This window comes from Mauremys mutica, chromosome 1, assembly GCF_020497125.1.
Source record: "Mauremys mutica isolate MM-2020 ecotype Southern chromosome 1, ASM2049712v1, whole genome shotgun sequence".
Classification (NCBI taxonomy): domain Eukaryota; kingdom Metazoa; phylum Chordata; order Testudines; family Geoemydidae; genus Mauremys; species Mauremys mutica.
This window is the reverse complement of record NC_059072.1, coordinates 138,044,040-138,060,699: the sequence shown is the minus strand read 5'-3', so window position 1 is coordinate 138,060,699 and position 16,660 is coordinate 138,044,040.

The following is a 16,660-nucleotide window of genomic DNA, read 5'->3' as shown; positions in this document are numbered from 1 at the left end:
TACTTAACATTTTCTACTGATGCCCAGACAAATTTCCATCTATGCAGAGCTCTTCCCTTCTATGGTGACAATGAATGCATGATGTCAAGTAACACAGAGACTGAAACAATGTTAATGTCAGCTTGTGCCTTTTGGCCCCGTCCCCCTGGCCGGAGCCCCGCAATCCCACGGTCCCCCTACTCCAGTCCCAGCGCAGCAAGTCCCATGGCCCCGCTACCCCAGCCAGAGCCACGCAACGCCGCAGCACTGATCTCCCTACCAGATCCCCGCGGTCCCGCTTTCCCAGTCGGAGCCCCGCAATCCTGTGGTCCTGCTCCCCCTGCCGGAGCCCTGCAACCCCGCAGCCCCACTCCCTGGGTTGGAGCCAGGTGGCCCAGATACCCTGGCCAGAGCCCCGCAACCCCGTGGTCCCACTCCCCCGGCCGAGTGCAGAAAGTCCCGTGACCCCGCTACCCCGGCCGCAGCCCCGCTCTCCTGGCCGGATCCCCGCAACCCCGAGGTCCTGCTCTCGCGGCCTGGAGCCCAGCAACACCACGGCCCCGCTCTCCTGGCCCGGAGTCCCGCAACCCCGCGGTCCCGCAACCCCGGAGCCCCATTCTCCCGGCCAGAGCCCCGCGGCCCCACGGTCCTGCTCCCCCAGCCAGAGCCCTGCAACCCCACAGCCCCGCTCTCCCGACCAGATCCCCGCAACCCCGAGGTCCCGCTCCCCCGGACAGAGCCCCGCAACCCCGCAGCCCTGCTCTCCCTGCCGGATCCCCGTAACCCCACGGTCCCGCTCTCCCGGCCGGAGCCACGAGGCCCCGCTACCCCAGCGAGAGTCTTGCAACCCTGAAGCCCCGCGCTCCTGGTCGGAACCCCGCAACTCCACAACCCTGTAGCCCCGCTTTCCCGGCCAGAGCCCTGCAATGCCGCAGCCCCGCTACCCCGGCTGGATCTCCGCAACCTCGCGGCCCCATTACCCCGGCCAGAGCACCGCAACCCGGCAGCCTCGCTCTCCCGGACAGAGCCCCACAACCCCGGAGTCCCGCTCTCCCCGCAGGATCCCCACAACCTGGCGGTTCCACTCCCCCGGCCGAGAGAGGCAACTCCCGTGGCCCCGCTACCCCGGCTGGAGCCGCACAATCCCACGGTCCCGCTACTCCGGTCGCAGCGAGGCAAGTCCCACGGCCCCGCTACCGCGGCCGGAGCCCCGTAGCCCCACTTCCCTGGCCGGAATCCTGCCACCAGGCAACCCCGTAGCACCGCTCTCCTGGCCAGAGCCCCGCAACACCGTAGCCCTGCTCTCCAGGCCAGAGCCCCGTAACTCCGTAGCCCCGCTCTCCCGTCCAGAGACCCGGAACCCCACAGCCTCGCTATGACGTTATTGATATAAACTGGGACCATATAGAATATGGTTTGCAACCAAGGTCCTGTAGTGGCACAAAATCTTATGTAAAAAGGGGTCATATAAGGTGTCTAAGACCAGGTTATGGGTTGCTGGTTATGATTATGCTGTCTATATGTATGTATCCTTTTGTAGTTGAAGTTATGAGTATTGAATCTATACTGTCTGTATTTCAAATTTGTGCTGTGTTTTTGGAAACATTCCAGACAAGTTGGTATTAGCTCTGACTAGCCTGCTTGATGGCCCATTAAGGACCATCAGCTACACAATTAACCCATGGAGAGAAGGCAGATATGCCTTGTAACTCAGCAAATATGCAGGGACTTGCCCATGTGACTCCAAACTCCATTTTGCTGTAATTTTCCATAGTAAGAACAAAGAGGTTCTTACACCTAAAAAAGCCTATATAAGGCTAATGCCTCATCTCCATCTTGTCTTCAATCCTGCTTCTTACCTCTGGAGGGACTTTGCTACAAACTGAAGCTCTACACAAGGGACTGATGACCCATCCCAGCGGGGGATGTACTCCAGAGACTTGATTTGAACCTGCAGTTTACGCCATCACTGCTACAAGCCTGAACTAAGAACTTTGCCATTACTGTATGTAATTGATTCCATTTAACCAGTTCTAGCTCTCATCTCTACCTTTTTCCCTTTATGAATAAACCTTTAGATTTTAGATTCTAAAGGATTGGCAACAGCATGATTTGTGGGTAAGATCTTATGTGTATATTGACCTGGGTCTGGGGCTTGATTCTTTGGGATCGAGAGAACCTTTTTCTTTTATTGGGGTGTTGGTTTTCATAACCATTCATCCCCAGGACGAGTGGGACTGGTGGTGATACTGGGAGACTGGAGTGTCTAAGGAAATTGCTTGTGTGACTTGTGGTTAGCCAGTGGGGTGAAACCGAAGTCATTTTTGTCTGGCTGGTTTGGTTTGCCTTAGAGGTGGAAAAACCTCAGCCTTGGGCTGTGACTGCCCTGTTTGAGCAATTGGTCCTGAATTGGCACTCTCAGTTGGGTCCTGCCAGAACCGCATCGTCACACTCGCTCTCCCAGCCGGAGCCCCGCAACCCCGCAGCCCCGCTCCCCCGGTCACAGCCTGGAAAGTCCCGCGGCCCCGCTACCCTGGCCAGAGCCCTGCAACCCCGCAGCCCTGCTCTCCCGGCCGGATCCCCGCAACCCCGCAGCCCCGCTCCCCCGGTCACAGCCTGGAAAGTCCTGCGGCCCCGCTACCCTGGCCAGAGCCCTGCAACCCCGCAGCCCCGCTCTCCCGGCCGGATCCCCGCAACCCCGCGGTCCCGCTATCCCGGCCATAGCCCCGCAACCCAGCAGCCCCGGTCTCCCGGCTGGATCTTCGCAACCCCGCGATCCCACTCCCCCGGCTGGAGCCCTGCAACCCTGCAGTCCTACTCTCCCGGACAGAGCTCCGCAGCCCCGCTCTGCCGGCAGGATCCCCGCAACCCCGCGGTCCCGCTCCCCCGTCCAGAGAGGCAACTCCTGTGGCCGCACTACCCCGGCCGGAGCCCCGCAACCCCACGGTCCCGCTCCCCCGTCCGAGCGCGGCAAGTCCCGTTGCCCTGCTACCCCGGCCAGAGCCCCGCAACCCCGTAGACCCCCTCTCCTGGCCAGAGTCCCGCAACCCCACAGCCCCGCTATCCCGGCCAGAGGCCTGGAACCCCGCAGCCCTGCTCTCCCGGCCGGAACCCCGCCACCAGGCAACCCCGTAGCTCCGCTCTCCCGGCCAGAGCCCCGCAACTCCGCCGTCCTGCTCCCCAGTCGCAGCCCGGAAAGTCCCGCGGCCCCCCCCACTACCCTGACCAGAGCCCTGCAACACCGCGGTCGCGCTCCCCTGGATGGAGCCCCGCAGCCCCGCTCTCCCAGCCAGAGCCCTGCAACCCCGCAGCCCCGCTTTCCCGGCCAGAGCCCCGCAACTCCGCGGTCCCGCTCCCCCGCCAAGAGAGGCAACTCCCGTGGCCCCGCTACCCCGGCCGTAGCTCCGCAACCCCGCGGTCCCGCTCCCCCGTCCGAACGCGGTACGTCCCGCGGCCCCGCTACCCCGGCCAGAGCCCCACAACCCCATAGCCCCGCTCTCCCGGCCAGAGACCCATAACCCCGCAGTCCCGCTCCCTCGGTCGCAGCCCTGAAAGTCCCACGGCCCCCCCTACCCTGGCCAGAGCCCTGCAACACCGTGGTCCCGCCACCCCGGCCAGAGCCCCGCAACCCCATGGTCCCGCTACCCCGGCTATAGCCCTGCAACCCTGCAGCCCCGCTCTCCCGGCCGGAGCCCCGCAATCCCGCGGTCCCGCTCCCCCGGCCGGAGCCCCGCAACCCCGTAGCCCCGCTCTCCCGGCCAGAGACCCATAACCCCGCAGTCCCGCTCCCTCGGTCGCAGCCCTGAAAGTCCCGCGGCCCCCCCTACCCTGGCCAGAGCCCTGCAACACCGTGGTCCCGCCACCCCGGCCAGAGCCCCGCAACCCCATGGTCCCGCTACCCCGGCTATAGCCCTGCAACCCTGCAGCCCCGCTCTCCCGGCCGGAGCCCCGCAATCCCGCGGTCCCGCTCCCCCAGCCGGAGCCCCACAACCCTGCGGTCCCGCTACCACTGTCCGAAGTGCCACCCGGAGAGTACATGCCCCACGAATCGGGCCCCACACCGGCTAAAGCCGGCCCTGTGTATAAACTGCTAGTCCAACTCTCTCCATGTATTCTTTGAGGAAACATCTTGTGAAATACCACAATAAAAAAGCACTGGCCAGCATGAGAAAGGGAATATACCCTGTTCTATGTATTCTACATGATTATAAGAAAATGATTAATAGTAAACCTTAGGCCTGGTCTACACTAGGCGTTTAAATCGGTTTTAGGAGACTAAAACCGATTTAACGCCACAACCGTCCACACTAGGAGGCACCTTATATCGATTTTAATGGCTCTTTAAATCGGTTTCTGTACTCCTGCCCGACGAGAGGAGTAGCGCTAATATCGGTATTAACATATCGGAATAGGGTTAGTGTGGCCGCAATCGACGGTATTGGCCTCCGGGAGCTATCCCACAGTGCACCACTGACCGCTCTGGACAGCATTCTCAACTCGGATGCACTGGCCAGGTAGACAGGAAAAGCCCCGCGAACTTTTGAAATTCATTTCCTGCTTCCCCAGCGTGGAGATCTCATCTCATCAGCACAGGTGACCACGCACAGCTCATCAGCACAGTTAACAATGCAGTCTCCTGAGAATCGAAAAAGAGCCCCAGCATGGACCGCTCGGGAGGTAATGGATCTGATCGCTATATGGGGAGATGATTCAGTGCTAACAGAACTGCGTTCCAAAAGACGAAATGAAAAAGTATTTGAAAGAATTTCTAAGGCTATGACGGATAAAGGCCACAGCAGGGACTCCGTGCAGTGCAGAGTGAAAGTTAAGGAGCTCAGACAAGCCTACCAGAAAACCAAAGAAGCAAACGGAAGGTCCGGGGCAGGTCGAAAAACATGCCGCTTCTATGCTGAGCTGCATGCAATTTTAGGGGGCTGCGCCACAAGTACCCCACCCCTGACCGTGGATTCCGAGGTGGGGGTTGTAATCTCTGCCATGTCTGAGGATTATGCAGACGGGGAAGATGAAGAGGAAGAAGAAGAGGAAGACCTCGCAGAGAGCACACAGCACTCCGTGAACCCCAGCAGCCAGGAGCTTTTTATCACCCTGACGGAATTACCCTGCTCCCAGCCCTCACAAGCAACTATTCCAGAGAATGACGCCCTGGAAGGGAGCTCTGGTGAGTGTACCTTTGCAAATAGCAAACAGTGTTTTTTAAGCAAGACTTTTTTAATGATTGATTTGCCCAGAGGACTTGGGATGCATTCGCAGACAGTATAGTTACTTAGAAAAGTTTGTTAACATGTCCGGGGATTGAGAGGAAATCCTCCAGGGACATCTCGATGAAGCGCTCCTGTAGGTACTCCAGAAGCCTTTGCAGAAGGTTTCTGGGCAAGGCATCCTTGTTCCGCCCACCATGGTAGGACACTTTACCATGCCATGCATGTAGCAAGTAATCAGGTATCATTGCGTGGCAAAGCATCGCAGCGTATGGTCCCGGTGACTGCTGGCATTCAAGAAGCATCCGCTCTTTATCTTGTTCTGTTATCCTCAGCAAAGTGATATCATTCAGGATAACCTGGTTAAAAATCAGGAATTTAAGTAAGGGGGGTGGCCATTTTTCTACTGGGTTCGTGGAATGCAGCAGCTTAAAAAAAACACTTTCCTGCACGTAGCGAAGCGGGGGGAGGGGAGGAGTGAAATGCCGATGATCTTTTCTGTTTGGTCACCGGCGAGGCGATCTTCCCCAAGCTACCGGACAAGCAGTGGGTGGGGGGGAGGGGGAAGGTTGTTGATTAGCAGGGAGCTAGCGTGGTATTAGCCATGCGTTGGGGGGGGAGGGGTAAATCACTGAGACAGTGGCTTACCATGGCCGCATGCAAGCTGAATCCTGATGCCTGGACCTGTGTCTGAGATCTGTAACCCCAGAGATGCAAGCAGTCACTATTAAGATGAAAAATGCCACCTTGTAGGGAAATCACATGTGCTATGTAAGGTGAATAGTGCTTTTCACTGTGAAAGAGTATAACCATTGTTCTGTAAAATGTATCTTTCTAAATATTTATCTCCCTCATGCAGCTGCAAATTTTTCAAGCGTCCCTCCTCCATCCCAAAGGCTAGCACAGATAAGGCGGAGGAAAAAGAAGACGCGAGATGAGATGTTCTCGGATATTATGGAAGTTACACGCAATGAAAGAGGTCATCTGAATGAGTGGAAGGACGTGGTTTCAAATTACAGGAAAGAGGCCAGTGAACGTGAGGACAGGAGGGACAACCGAGATGAGAGGTGGCGGCAGGAAGACCGGCAGGAAAATCAGCGGTTGCGGCAGGAAGATCAGCGGTGGCGGGATGCAACTCTGGGGCTGCTGCGTGATCAAACTGACATGCTGCGTGATCAAACTGACATGCTCCGGCGTCTGGTGGAGCTTCAGGAACGGCAGCAGGATCACAGAGTGCCGCTGCAGCCCCTGTATAACCACCCTCAACCCTCACCATGTTCCACATCCTCCTCACCCAGACGTGTAAGAACGCGTGGGGGGAGGCTCCGTGCACCCGCCCACTCCACCCCCGTGGACAGCCCAACCAGAAGGATGTCGTTACTCTGAATTTTTTTTTAAATGGCCTTCTCCATCCCTCCTTTCCTCCTCCCAAAGCACACCCTTACTTCTCTCCCTCTTTTTATAATGAATCAATAAAGAATTCATGCTTTTTAAATGAGAGTGACTTTATTTGCATAAGTAAGCTGTACTCGAAGGGGGAGGGGGAGTTGCTTACAGGGACTGAGTCAATCAAGGGGGTTGGGTGTTCATCAACAAACACAGCAGTCACACTGTACCCTGGCCATTGATGAAGCTCGTTTTCAAAGCTTCTCTGATGCGCACCGCTTCCTGGTGTGCTCTTCTAATCTCCCTGGTGTCTGGCTGCGCGTAATCAGCGGCCAGGTGATTTGCCTCAGCCTCCCACCCCGCCATAAAGGTCTCCCCTTTACTCTCACAGAGATTGTGGAGAATACAGCAAGCAGCAATAACATAGGGGACATTGGTTTGGCTGAGGTCTGAGCGAGTCAGTAATGTGCGCCAGCGCGCCTTTAAACGGCCAAATGCACATTCCACCACCATTCTGCACTTGCTCAGCCTGTAATTGAACAGATCCTGACCACTGTCCAGGCTGCCTGTGTATGGCTTCATGAGCCATGGCATCAAGGGGTAGGCTGGGTCCCCCAGGATAACGACAGGCATTTCAACATCCCCAACTGTTATTTTCTGGTCTGGGAAGTAAGTCCCTTGCTGCAGCCGTTTAAACAGAGTAGTGCTTCTGAATACGCGAGCGTCATGAACCCTCCCTGGCCATCCCGCGTGGATGTTTGTAAAACGTCCCTTGTGATCCACCAGTGCTTGCAGCACCATTGAAAAGTACCCCTTCCGGTTTACGTACTGGGTGCCCTGGTGCTGCGGTGCCAAGATAGGGATATGGGTTCCATCTATCGCCCCCCCACAGTTAGGGAATCCCATTGCAGCAAAGCCATCCACTATGGCCTGCACGTTTCCCAGAGTCACAACCTTTCGTAGCAGCAGCTTAGTGATTGCTTTGGCTACTTGCATCACAGCAGCCCCCACAGTAGATTTTCCAACTCCAAATTGATTCCCGACTGACCGGTAGCTGTCTGGCGTTGCAAGCTTCCACAGGGCTATCGCCACTCGCTTCTCTACTGTGAGGGCTGCTCTCATCTTGGTATTATGGCGTTTCAGGGCAGGGGCAAGCAAGTCACAAAGTTCCATGAAAGTGCCCTTACGCATGCGAAAGTTTCGCAGCCACTGGGAATCGTCCCACACCTGCAACACAATGCGGTCCCACCAGTCAGTGCTTGTTTCCCGGGCCCAAAATCGGCGTTCAATGGATAGAATCTGCCCCATTACCATCAGGATCTCCAAAGCGCCGGGGCCCGCAGTTTGAGATAATTCTGTGTCCACGTCCTCATCACTGTCATCGCCGCGCTGCCGTATCCGCCTCTTACTCGCCTCGGTTCGAAGGTCCTGGTTCAGCATATACTGCACGAGAGTGCGCGAGGTGTTTAAAACATCCACGATTGCGGTATGGAGCTGAGCAGGGTCCATGCTTGCTGTGCTATGGCGTCTGCACGGTTCACCAAGCAAAAAAGGCGCGAAACGGTTGTCTGCCGCTGTCAGGGAGGGAGGGAGGGGTGAGGCTGTACCCAGAACCACCCGCGAAAATGATTTTTGCCCCATCAGGCACTGGGATCTCAACCCGGAAATGCCAAGGGGCGGGGGAGGCTGCGGGAACTATGGGATAGCTACGGGATAGCTACCCACAGTGCAACGCTCCAGTAATCGACGCTAGCCTCGGACCATGGACGCACACCACCGATTTAATGTGTTTAGTGTGGCCGCGCGCACTCGATTTTATAAAATCTGTTTTACAAAACCGGTTTATGCAAATTCGGAATAGTCCCGTAGTGTAGACGTACCCTTAGAGAGGAAAGAATTTGCCATAATAAAGCATAGGGCACTAAAGTTATACAGGACTGTGATGACTATTACAAAAATGTTCCAGGAATATTCACTAGGGGTTTTTAATGAATTAGTTTCAGCTGTTCATGCCCCGTGTGTTCACTTCCCATGAATGTCCCAGCAAGCAAATTTCAAAAGCAAATTTTAAACAAATGCAACAAAATTTGTCATTTCAGGCATGTGCGGCCCAGCAGAGTGCAAAGGGCTACAAAAGGATCTCTCAGAACTGGATGACTCGGCAACAAGTGAATGGAACTAGTGAATGGGGGAGGCATTTGTGCCCCAGCAGAGTTAGCTCACACAGTCAACCAACAGAAACGTACCATGTAACTTATGTGTCCAATCAAAATAGCTCTGATTTTGAACTTTTCTCCTCCATGTGTTCTGGGGGAGGGGGCGTTCTCCTTCCTCTGAAGAATCAGAACTGCTCACAACTGGAGGTGGGACACTGGATGGGGTGGGCTGGTGTTCGGAGTGGCACTGAGCATTCTCTCACTCACAGGTGCTTGGCTGGTTCTTGCTCACATGCTGAGGGCCACACTGATGGCCATGTGTGGGGTTGGGAAGGAATTGTCCCCCAGCTCAGCTTGGCAGTGACTCTGGGGGTTGTTTTCACCTTCCTCTGCAGCATGTGGGCACAGGTCACTCGCTAGGCTCATCTGGGTATGTCTCATTAGACCCTTTTCTCACCACTGTAGGGGCCTTGGGCACTAGTGCACCTAAGCCCCTTGTATTCTCTGCCTGTGACACAATAGTTAGGCTCCTGAGGGCTGTGGCACTTTGGTTTAATTGTGGTTGTTGGGCTTGTTGTGTGGGTGCTGGCTGGTGTTTAGTGGCCTGTGGCATACAGGAAGGCAGACTGGATGATCTCATGGTCCCTTCTGAACTTGAACTCTGCATACAACTGTAGTGCTGGTGGTTCCACTCGTGTAAACTTAATGGTGCCGCAACAGTTTTCTGCCTGTGTATATTTAGGCATTCAAGTTAGCAGCATATAAGGCTGAAGATTCCATGGACCAAGTCCAGGGGTGTTCTGACCATTTGCACCAGCTATGTGCTGAGGCCTGAGCTACAACCAATGTTGGAGCCATAACTGACTTCCCAGCGTGATAATGGTTTCTTTAAACTTTCCTCTCTCTTTTGGGTCTCCTTCTCCATGCAGCTCAATATAAAGGGAGCTTCACCATCAGCCTTCCTGTCAACACCATCTGGTCCTCAGCTACCATACTTGTTTACTATGTTTTCCACCAAGGCCAGGTGGCTGCCGACAGCACCAATGTGAAGGTCTCCAAGTGCTTCAGGAACAATGTAAGTTGGGAGTGCAACATGGGGAATGGAAGCACATGGAATGGACAATTCATTGCCTGTCACCTGCCTAGGAAAGACGGTCACCACAGGGACAATCCAAACAGCCTCTCTCCTTGCTGGTCTTTCTCTCTCTGTTGCTGAGTGCCTGCCCCTTTGTGCCATTCTAGGTGAAGCTATGCTTCTCAGAGAAGATAGTTCTCCCGGGATCGGCTGTCTGCCTCCAGGTGAAGGCTGCCCCAGGATCCCTGTGCAGTGTCCGTGCTGTGAACCAGAGTGTCCTTCTAATGAGGCCAGAGGCAGAGTTGTCCAGGGCCAGTGTGCGTCACTCCAATGCTGGAGAGGCTGAACTGCACCAACGTTTAGAAACATTTCAGTGTCGCCTCTGGCTGCAGGCGCTGGGGATTCTGGGGCCATATATGTCACTAGGCATGTGACTAGGGACATGGTACAGCCTGAAAAAAAAAGCTAAGCCCGACCTTCAACCCAAATCCAACCCCCCCAGCCTACTCCTATGGAGAGATCTTATAAAAGAACCATCCTATGGGATTTAATTCAGCATTCTACAGAAAGGCTGTCATCCTCTGTTACATTCTGTAGGTCTTTAGCAGAGGGACTGAACCCTATTTTGTTTCATCTTTATTAAATGCTGTAGGACCTGGTCATTAATGCACAGCCAGAGTGGGACCCTAAAGGTGGAAAACTCTGTAGCCTGTTCCATTCAGGTGCCCCCAGCCTGGGCTGGATTGGAAACAATGCCTTAAACAGGAAAGGGCTCTGAGTTCTTGCCTAGATGTTGCTGTAAAGCTCTGAGTGGCTCTGGAGTGCAGCAGAGGGACAGCCATGACATCCTAAGAAGTCATTGTCCCTGACTGGGATGTGGGCAGTCACATCTAGTGGTTACAGCAGGAGTCAGTAGGCAGGAATCAGAGCCCAATCAAGGTCAGGGTCAAAATCAGAGGTCAAGAATCAGAGCCGAGGGTCAGACTCGGGTTACTTGGAGTGAGGCAGAGTGGGAGCAAGGTTGGGGGAAAGGCTAGAAACAAGCAGGCACATCACAACCATGGGAAATTGGCCTGAGCAGCTGTTGCTGCTGGACTCAAGAGCCGGTCTCCTGAAAGCTGACCCTTCCCACCCATCGGGCAGCCTGCTATGAGCCAGCTGTGCTCGTTTGGTTGCCTAGGCACTGGTGATGGTGTGGGCCCTGCTTCCAGACAGTCGTGGCTCTGTTACAACACAAACCAAGCAGGTTTGTGCCCCAGGAAAACTGGCCACCCACCCCTCCTACCCCCTGGCATTTCCCTTCTCTCCCTTTACACCCAGAACACAGGGCTGAAACTTTTAACCAACCTTAAAATCAAGTCTCCCATTGAGTGCCACACTGGGACCACTTACCATGGAGTCCTCAGGAGAACGTCTTGTTTTATCACTATTGTCTTTGATAATAATGAGCTGCTGGATAGCCCAAGGAAAGTGAGAGTATGAAAGAGGCTTAAGATGTTGGTCACATGGGACCATGTCCAGAGTATTGGAGAGGGCTTCCAGAAATGGACAGGGGGGTTTCATGGGATGCATGCAGCTGGGGAGGGGCGGGGTAAGTTTCTGGTGGTGTGGAAGTGGATGGCCTGGGATACACATGCCTGGGGAACTGGGGCAGGGCTCCAGCAGCAGGGAGGAGGATCACCCGGTGAGTGTGTGGCCAAGGGAGGAGAGTCTGAGAGAAGTGGCAGAAGAGGGAAGGGTTTGGTTAAACAACTGGGAGGTGGGAACGGTCAGGATCCTCTGTCTAGAAAACAGAATAAGGAAAGATCAGCACTTGGTGGGAGTCTGGGGTCCTTTGAGGGAGGCAGAACACAAAGCAGCTGTAAGGAGGCTTGGTCCCTCAGAGGGGAGTATGGGCATGTGCTTGGGTGCTGGATTACGATCAGGTGTCTTGTTGAGGGAGACAAGGTTGGAGGAGGTGGGGAGTGCTTTCAGGGGGTCCTGGCTCAAGGGGGAAGGGCCTATGAAGCGATCAGAGTGGGAAGAGGGAGAGATGGGGAGCTGACTACAGGTCACTAGCACCCCAAGGGTCAGGGTGTGGCATACCCAGCATGTGTGATGTGGGACAGCGCCATTGGCACTAGAAAGAGCAGTGACTTTATTTTCCCCAGCTGAGTGTGCCTTTGACCCTAGTGATGCCTTCCAGCACTGACTAGTTTATGTACCTCACCTTAGCTATGGTGGTACCTGTGAGCCACACTTCAGGCATTGAGGAGGACATGGTTAAGACAGTAACAAGCCAGGAGGCAGTGCAGGCACGCACATGGATCCCAGAGACCTTCCTGTTTAGTCTGATCCCCATCAAGTAAGTAGCTGTATTGCCACAGGCTGTCTCCTCTTCAGACCTCACAAGCCCCCCCGCCCCCCCCAGGCAAACAGGGCTTGGATGGGAGCAGGGGCAGGGGAATGTTGCTGCTGCTATGTCTCTTGAGAGGAAAGGTGGTCTTGTGGTTGAGGGACTAGCTGGGGCTTAGGAGGTCTGGGCTCAGTTCCCCTCTGTACAATGGGGCTAACAGCACTCCTCTGCTGGATCTGTTTAGACTGAGAGCGCTTCAGGACAGGTGCTATCTTTCATTCTGTGTGCTCCAGTGCCCAGCACCGCAGGCCTGGCTGAGGTTGCACTTGTCATTTGCACGTATCCCAGGGAGTGAGCCTGAGAGGGCAGACTGATCCCAGCCAGGATTTTCAGCTGGGGTCTTGGTTGAAAGCAAATTTCTATTTGCAAAATGTTTGCATGTGTGTCCTATTCAATGTCCTTCCCCCAAGCCTCTGTTTCCCCCACCCACAGTCCCAGATTCCTAGCCCTCTGCATTTCTCTCGGCCTCCTATCCCCCTCATCCAGACCTTCACCTCTGCTCAGGTCAGTGGCTGCAGCTGCACAACCTGGGCTAAGTATCAGCTCAGTTTCTTTGTGTAAATGTTAAATATTGCTCTATGTACATGGGATATCCAGTCTGTTGGCATCTGGCCCAGGGCACAATCACAGCTATATGGTCCTTGCTGGGTGGGCCCCCCTTGCTGAGAGCCTTCCCACTTCCAGTCTGCCTGTGGGGATGTCTACACTGGAGCTGGAGGTGTAATTCCCAGATGAGAGACATACCCTCGCTAGCTCTGGTCGAACTAATGTGATAAAATGTGCAGCAGCAGGAGGGGCTAGCCGATGTGAATACTTACTTGGGGCTCAAGATGCTAGCCGCTCCTGCTGCTTGCTCTGTGGCGGCTACGTTGTTTTAGTGCACTGGCTTGATCGGAGCTAGCATGGGTATGTCTCCTCAAGCTCCAACTCCAGTGTAGACAGGCCCTATGGCTTCTCTTTACACCCATGATCTGTGTTAGTGTGGAGTATGTACACTCCATCACAAGCTCCTTACACTTTGTCATTTCCCCACTAGAACCAAACAAACCCCATAACACTTAAATACACCTCTTCTGCGTGAGGCCAACAAAACAAACGTGGACTTTGGAGGCCAGGCCATTTTGGAGATATCATGAGCCAGTAAAAGTCAGGAATATTTTCCAAAAAGTCAACTTCAGGGGTGTTATTTTTGAAACACCATCACTTCCTTTCTGATTCCCCTCCCATCCCCATCGAATCACCCAGAAAACCCTAGGATGAGCTATAGCATGTGACATTTCAGGGCAGCTGGTTCTTTCGGTTGAAGTGAAGTAGCTGTTGAAAATCAAACGTATAATGGAACACTAGCCTCAGTCTTAATTATCAAGTGGCAATTGCCCTCATAACCTTACGTTCCCCCCACCCCCGCCCACTGTAGTGTGTTGGCAACAGTGGGGTGCTGATGGGACAGGGGGTTGCACAGCCCCATTCTGAACAGCGCCTCTCCTTTTCTCCCCCGTGACTCGGGGTCTGCTGAGCTGCCGCTCACGGTCCCTGACACAATCACCGACTGGAAGGCCATGAGTTTCTGTACCTCAGAGCACAGTGGTTTGGGATTCTCTGAGACCATCAGTCCATGGACCTACAAGTCCTTCTCCTTCTTTGTGGAACTGGCCTTGCCCGACTCTGTGATCCGGGGGGAGTCATTCCCGCTAAAGATCAAAGTGCTCAGCTACCTAATGCAGTGCATGGGGTAAGTGGCTGATCTGTGGGGAAGGGCCCTCTAATGCCACTTTCCCCATTGACAGAGATCCAGACAAGGTGTTACCTCAGTGAAGGGTAGACCTTATCAATCACCTTGAAACAGGATCTCTGGGGATCCACACAGCTCTTCACAACGCCATCCCACCCCAGTCTCCCCCACTGCCCCTTTCCAGCAGGGCTGAGCTCCACAGGAATTGTGGTGTCCGCTGGGGATTAATTGCTCCCAGGTTATTTGCCACACTAGATGCCAATGATCCCTGTCCTGGGACTAGGGGCCTGACTAACATCTGGATCAGAAGTTTGAGGCAAAGAGGCAGAAGCAAATCTCATCCCAATTTCCCTTTTGTCTCATCCCAGATCCTGCTTAGCCTAAAGGACTCTGGGGATTTTGAGTTTGTTCAATCAAATGTCGAATTCACCGCCTGCCTCTGCCATGATTTGGCAAAAACCTTCTCCTGGGACGTGAAGGCTACAAAACTGGGTAAGGAGGAGTGAGTGACTGGAACTGCAGGGCCGGACTGAGGGGCATTGGCAGAGCTGTGTGGGGATCCCAGCACTGGAATAGCAGGGGGCTGCAGAGCAGGGCTGAGGGGCATTGGCAGAGCTGTGTGGGGAGCCCAGCACTGGAATAGCAGGGGGCTGCAGGGCAGGACTGAGGGGCCTGGGTGAACTGGAGGAAAGGATCCAGCTGGCCAAATTCCAGTGCAGGTTTTAGATGGTATAGCTCGATATATTTACAATTGGTTTTACAGGGGAGGTGAATTTCACCATCACTGCTGAGGCAATTGAGGACATTTGCACAGAGAACGTGACTGTTGTGCTAGAGACAGGAGGGAAAGGTACAGTGATTAAACCCCTGCTGGTCAAGGTCAGGTCCTGCTGTGGGGACCTCTGAGGATGGGGTTTGAAAAACTTTGAGTCAGTCACAGCCTTACACTGAGCCATTGACTTATGCGGGGAAGAGGTGGGAGATAACCCCTGGTTAGCCCCCTCAGGGACAGTCCAGGCCTGCCCAATGCCTCGTGGTGAGGCTGACTAGGGTCTCTTGATGAGCACAGATTGCCCTGTGCAGTCCCCAGGGTTTGGTGTCTAACAGATACCTGGCCACTCTGAGAGGTATTTTGGGGATCCCAGGAGGGTTACTGGGTTAGGTGCTCCGGGGACCCAGTAGTGCTTATGGTGCCTTATTATCTGTCAATATTTCCCCTTCTGAGCCCGTTTGCACTCTTCCACCAGGCAGAGGGACTGCCAGAGGAGAACACCCGCACCTCCCTCCTGTGCCCAAAAGGTAGCGGGGGTTGCTCCTGGGCACTGGGAATGGGAGGGAGGTGGCTGATGTTCTACTAGACACTTATGTGTGCATGGAGATGGGAGGTGAAACAGAAATAATGTGATCTACCAGCAACCCCCATGATATCGGGCTGGGCAAGAGGAGCCCTGTTGAGAGGGGTCAGACAGGAGCTGTGGGATGTTTGCAGGAAGAGGGCTTCTGTCAGACAATAAGGTCTTTCATGGCAGCACAAGCTCCTGGTACCACTGAACAATTGAATAACCATGTCACAGAGCCACTATGCCACCCTGTCACTGACAGCTTGGGCCACCATGCCTCGAAGGGTATGTCCACACTGCAGGGTAAGCTCAGGATTAGTAGAACTCGAGTTAGCAGACCCTGGGTTCGTTAACGTAGGGCTTGAGCATCTACACTCTCTTGTAATCCTAGGTTAGGAATTGTTGAACCTTGGGTCCCAAGCTGGGGCTCCAGCATCTACACTATATTATGAAGGCCCAAGTCCAACCACCCCTATCCCAGACTTCCTAGCACCCTCCTAAAATATGCCCACTCTGGCCTTTTGTTCTTGGGCTGTGTGGGAAAAGTTGATTGTCCAGAGGACAAAGAAAGTCAGCCCATGGTATCGTGGGATACTTTTGGCAGTCTCCCAGAGCATGATTCCAGTGGGGCCAAATCTACACTGCAAAGCAATAGGGCTTGAACCCTGAGTCCCAGCTTGACTCAGGCTTGGACCCTCTATCCTATAGGGTCCTGGACCCCTGGATCCAAGCCCTGGATTTGGCTTGAGCCTGAGTTCAAACCTTAGACTTACATTGCAGTGTAGACATGTCTGGCCATATCATTCTGCCAGTAAGCCCCAGCACAACTGCATCCACTCCATCAGGCCATCATGATACCATGTTACAAGGCCCCAGCAACACTATGCTGCTCTGCTATTAATCCACTTACCCACATGAGCATAACAGACGATCCCCCGCCATTCCATGGCCTGGAAGAAGGCAAACCCTCCACCTTCATCCCCCCATCAATACGGCTTCAGGGAAGGTGCGGGGAGTTCCTACGCGGGCCTGTCAGTGTAACTTGCTGTAATGTTCACGGTCCCTTTTTTGTCCCAGGAGATCATCAGTGTCCAGGGAATCTTTTGAACTCTGATGTCAACTATTGGCGCATTCAGGGCCAGAGGATCCCACATCTCATTCGCCCTTTGAGGAGGCTGGGCTCATGGGGATGCTTAGTGTGGGTTGGGCTCCCGTGTCACTCCACCATGCTGACAGGCCAGTGATTTTGTTGTTTTCAGGGAACACCACTTCAGAGACCATCACTCTGACTGTACCGGAGGATGTGGTGCCAGGGTCAGAGAGAGCTCACATTTCCACTCTAGCTGAGGAGTGACTGACTGTCTGTCTGTCTCATCCA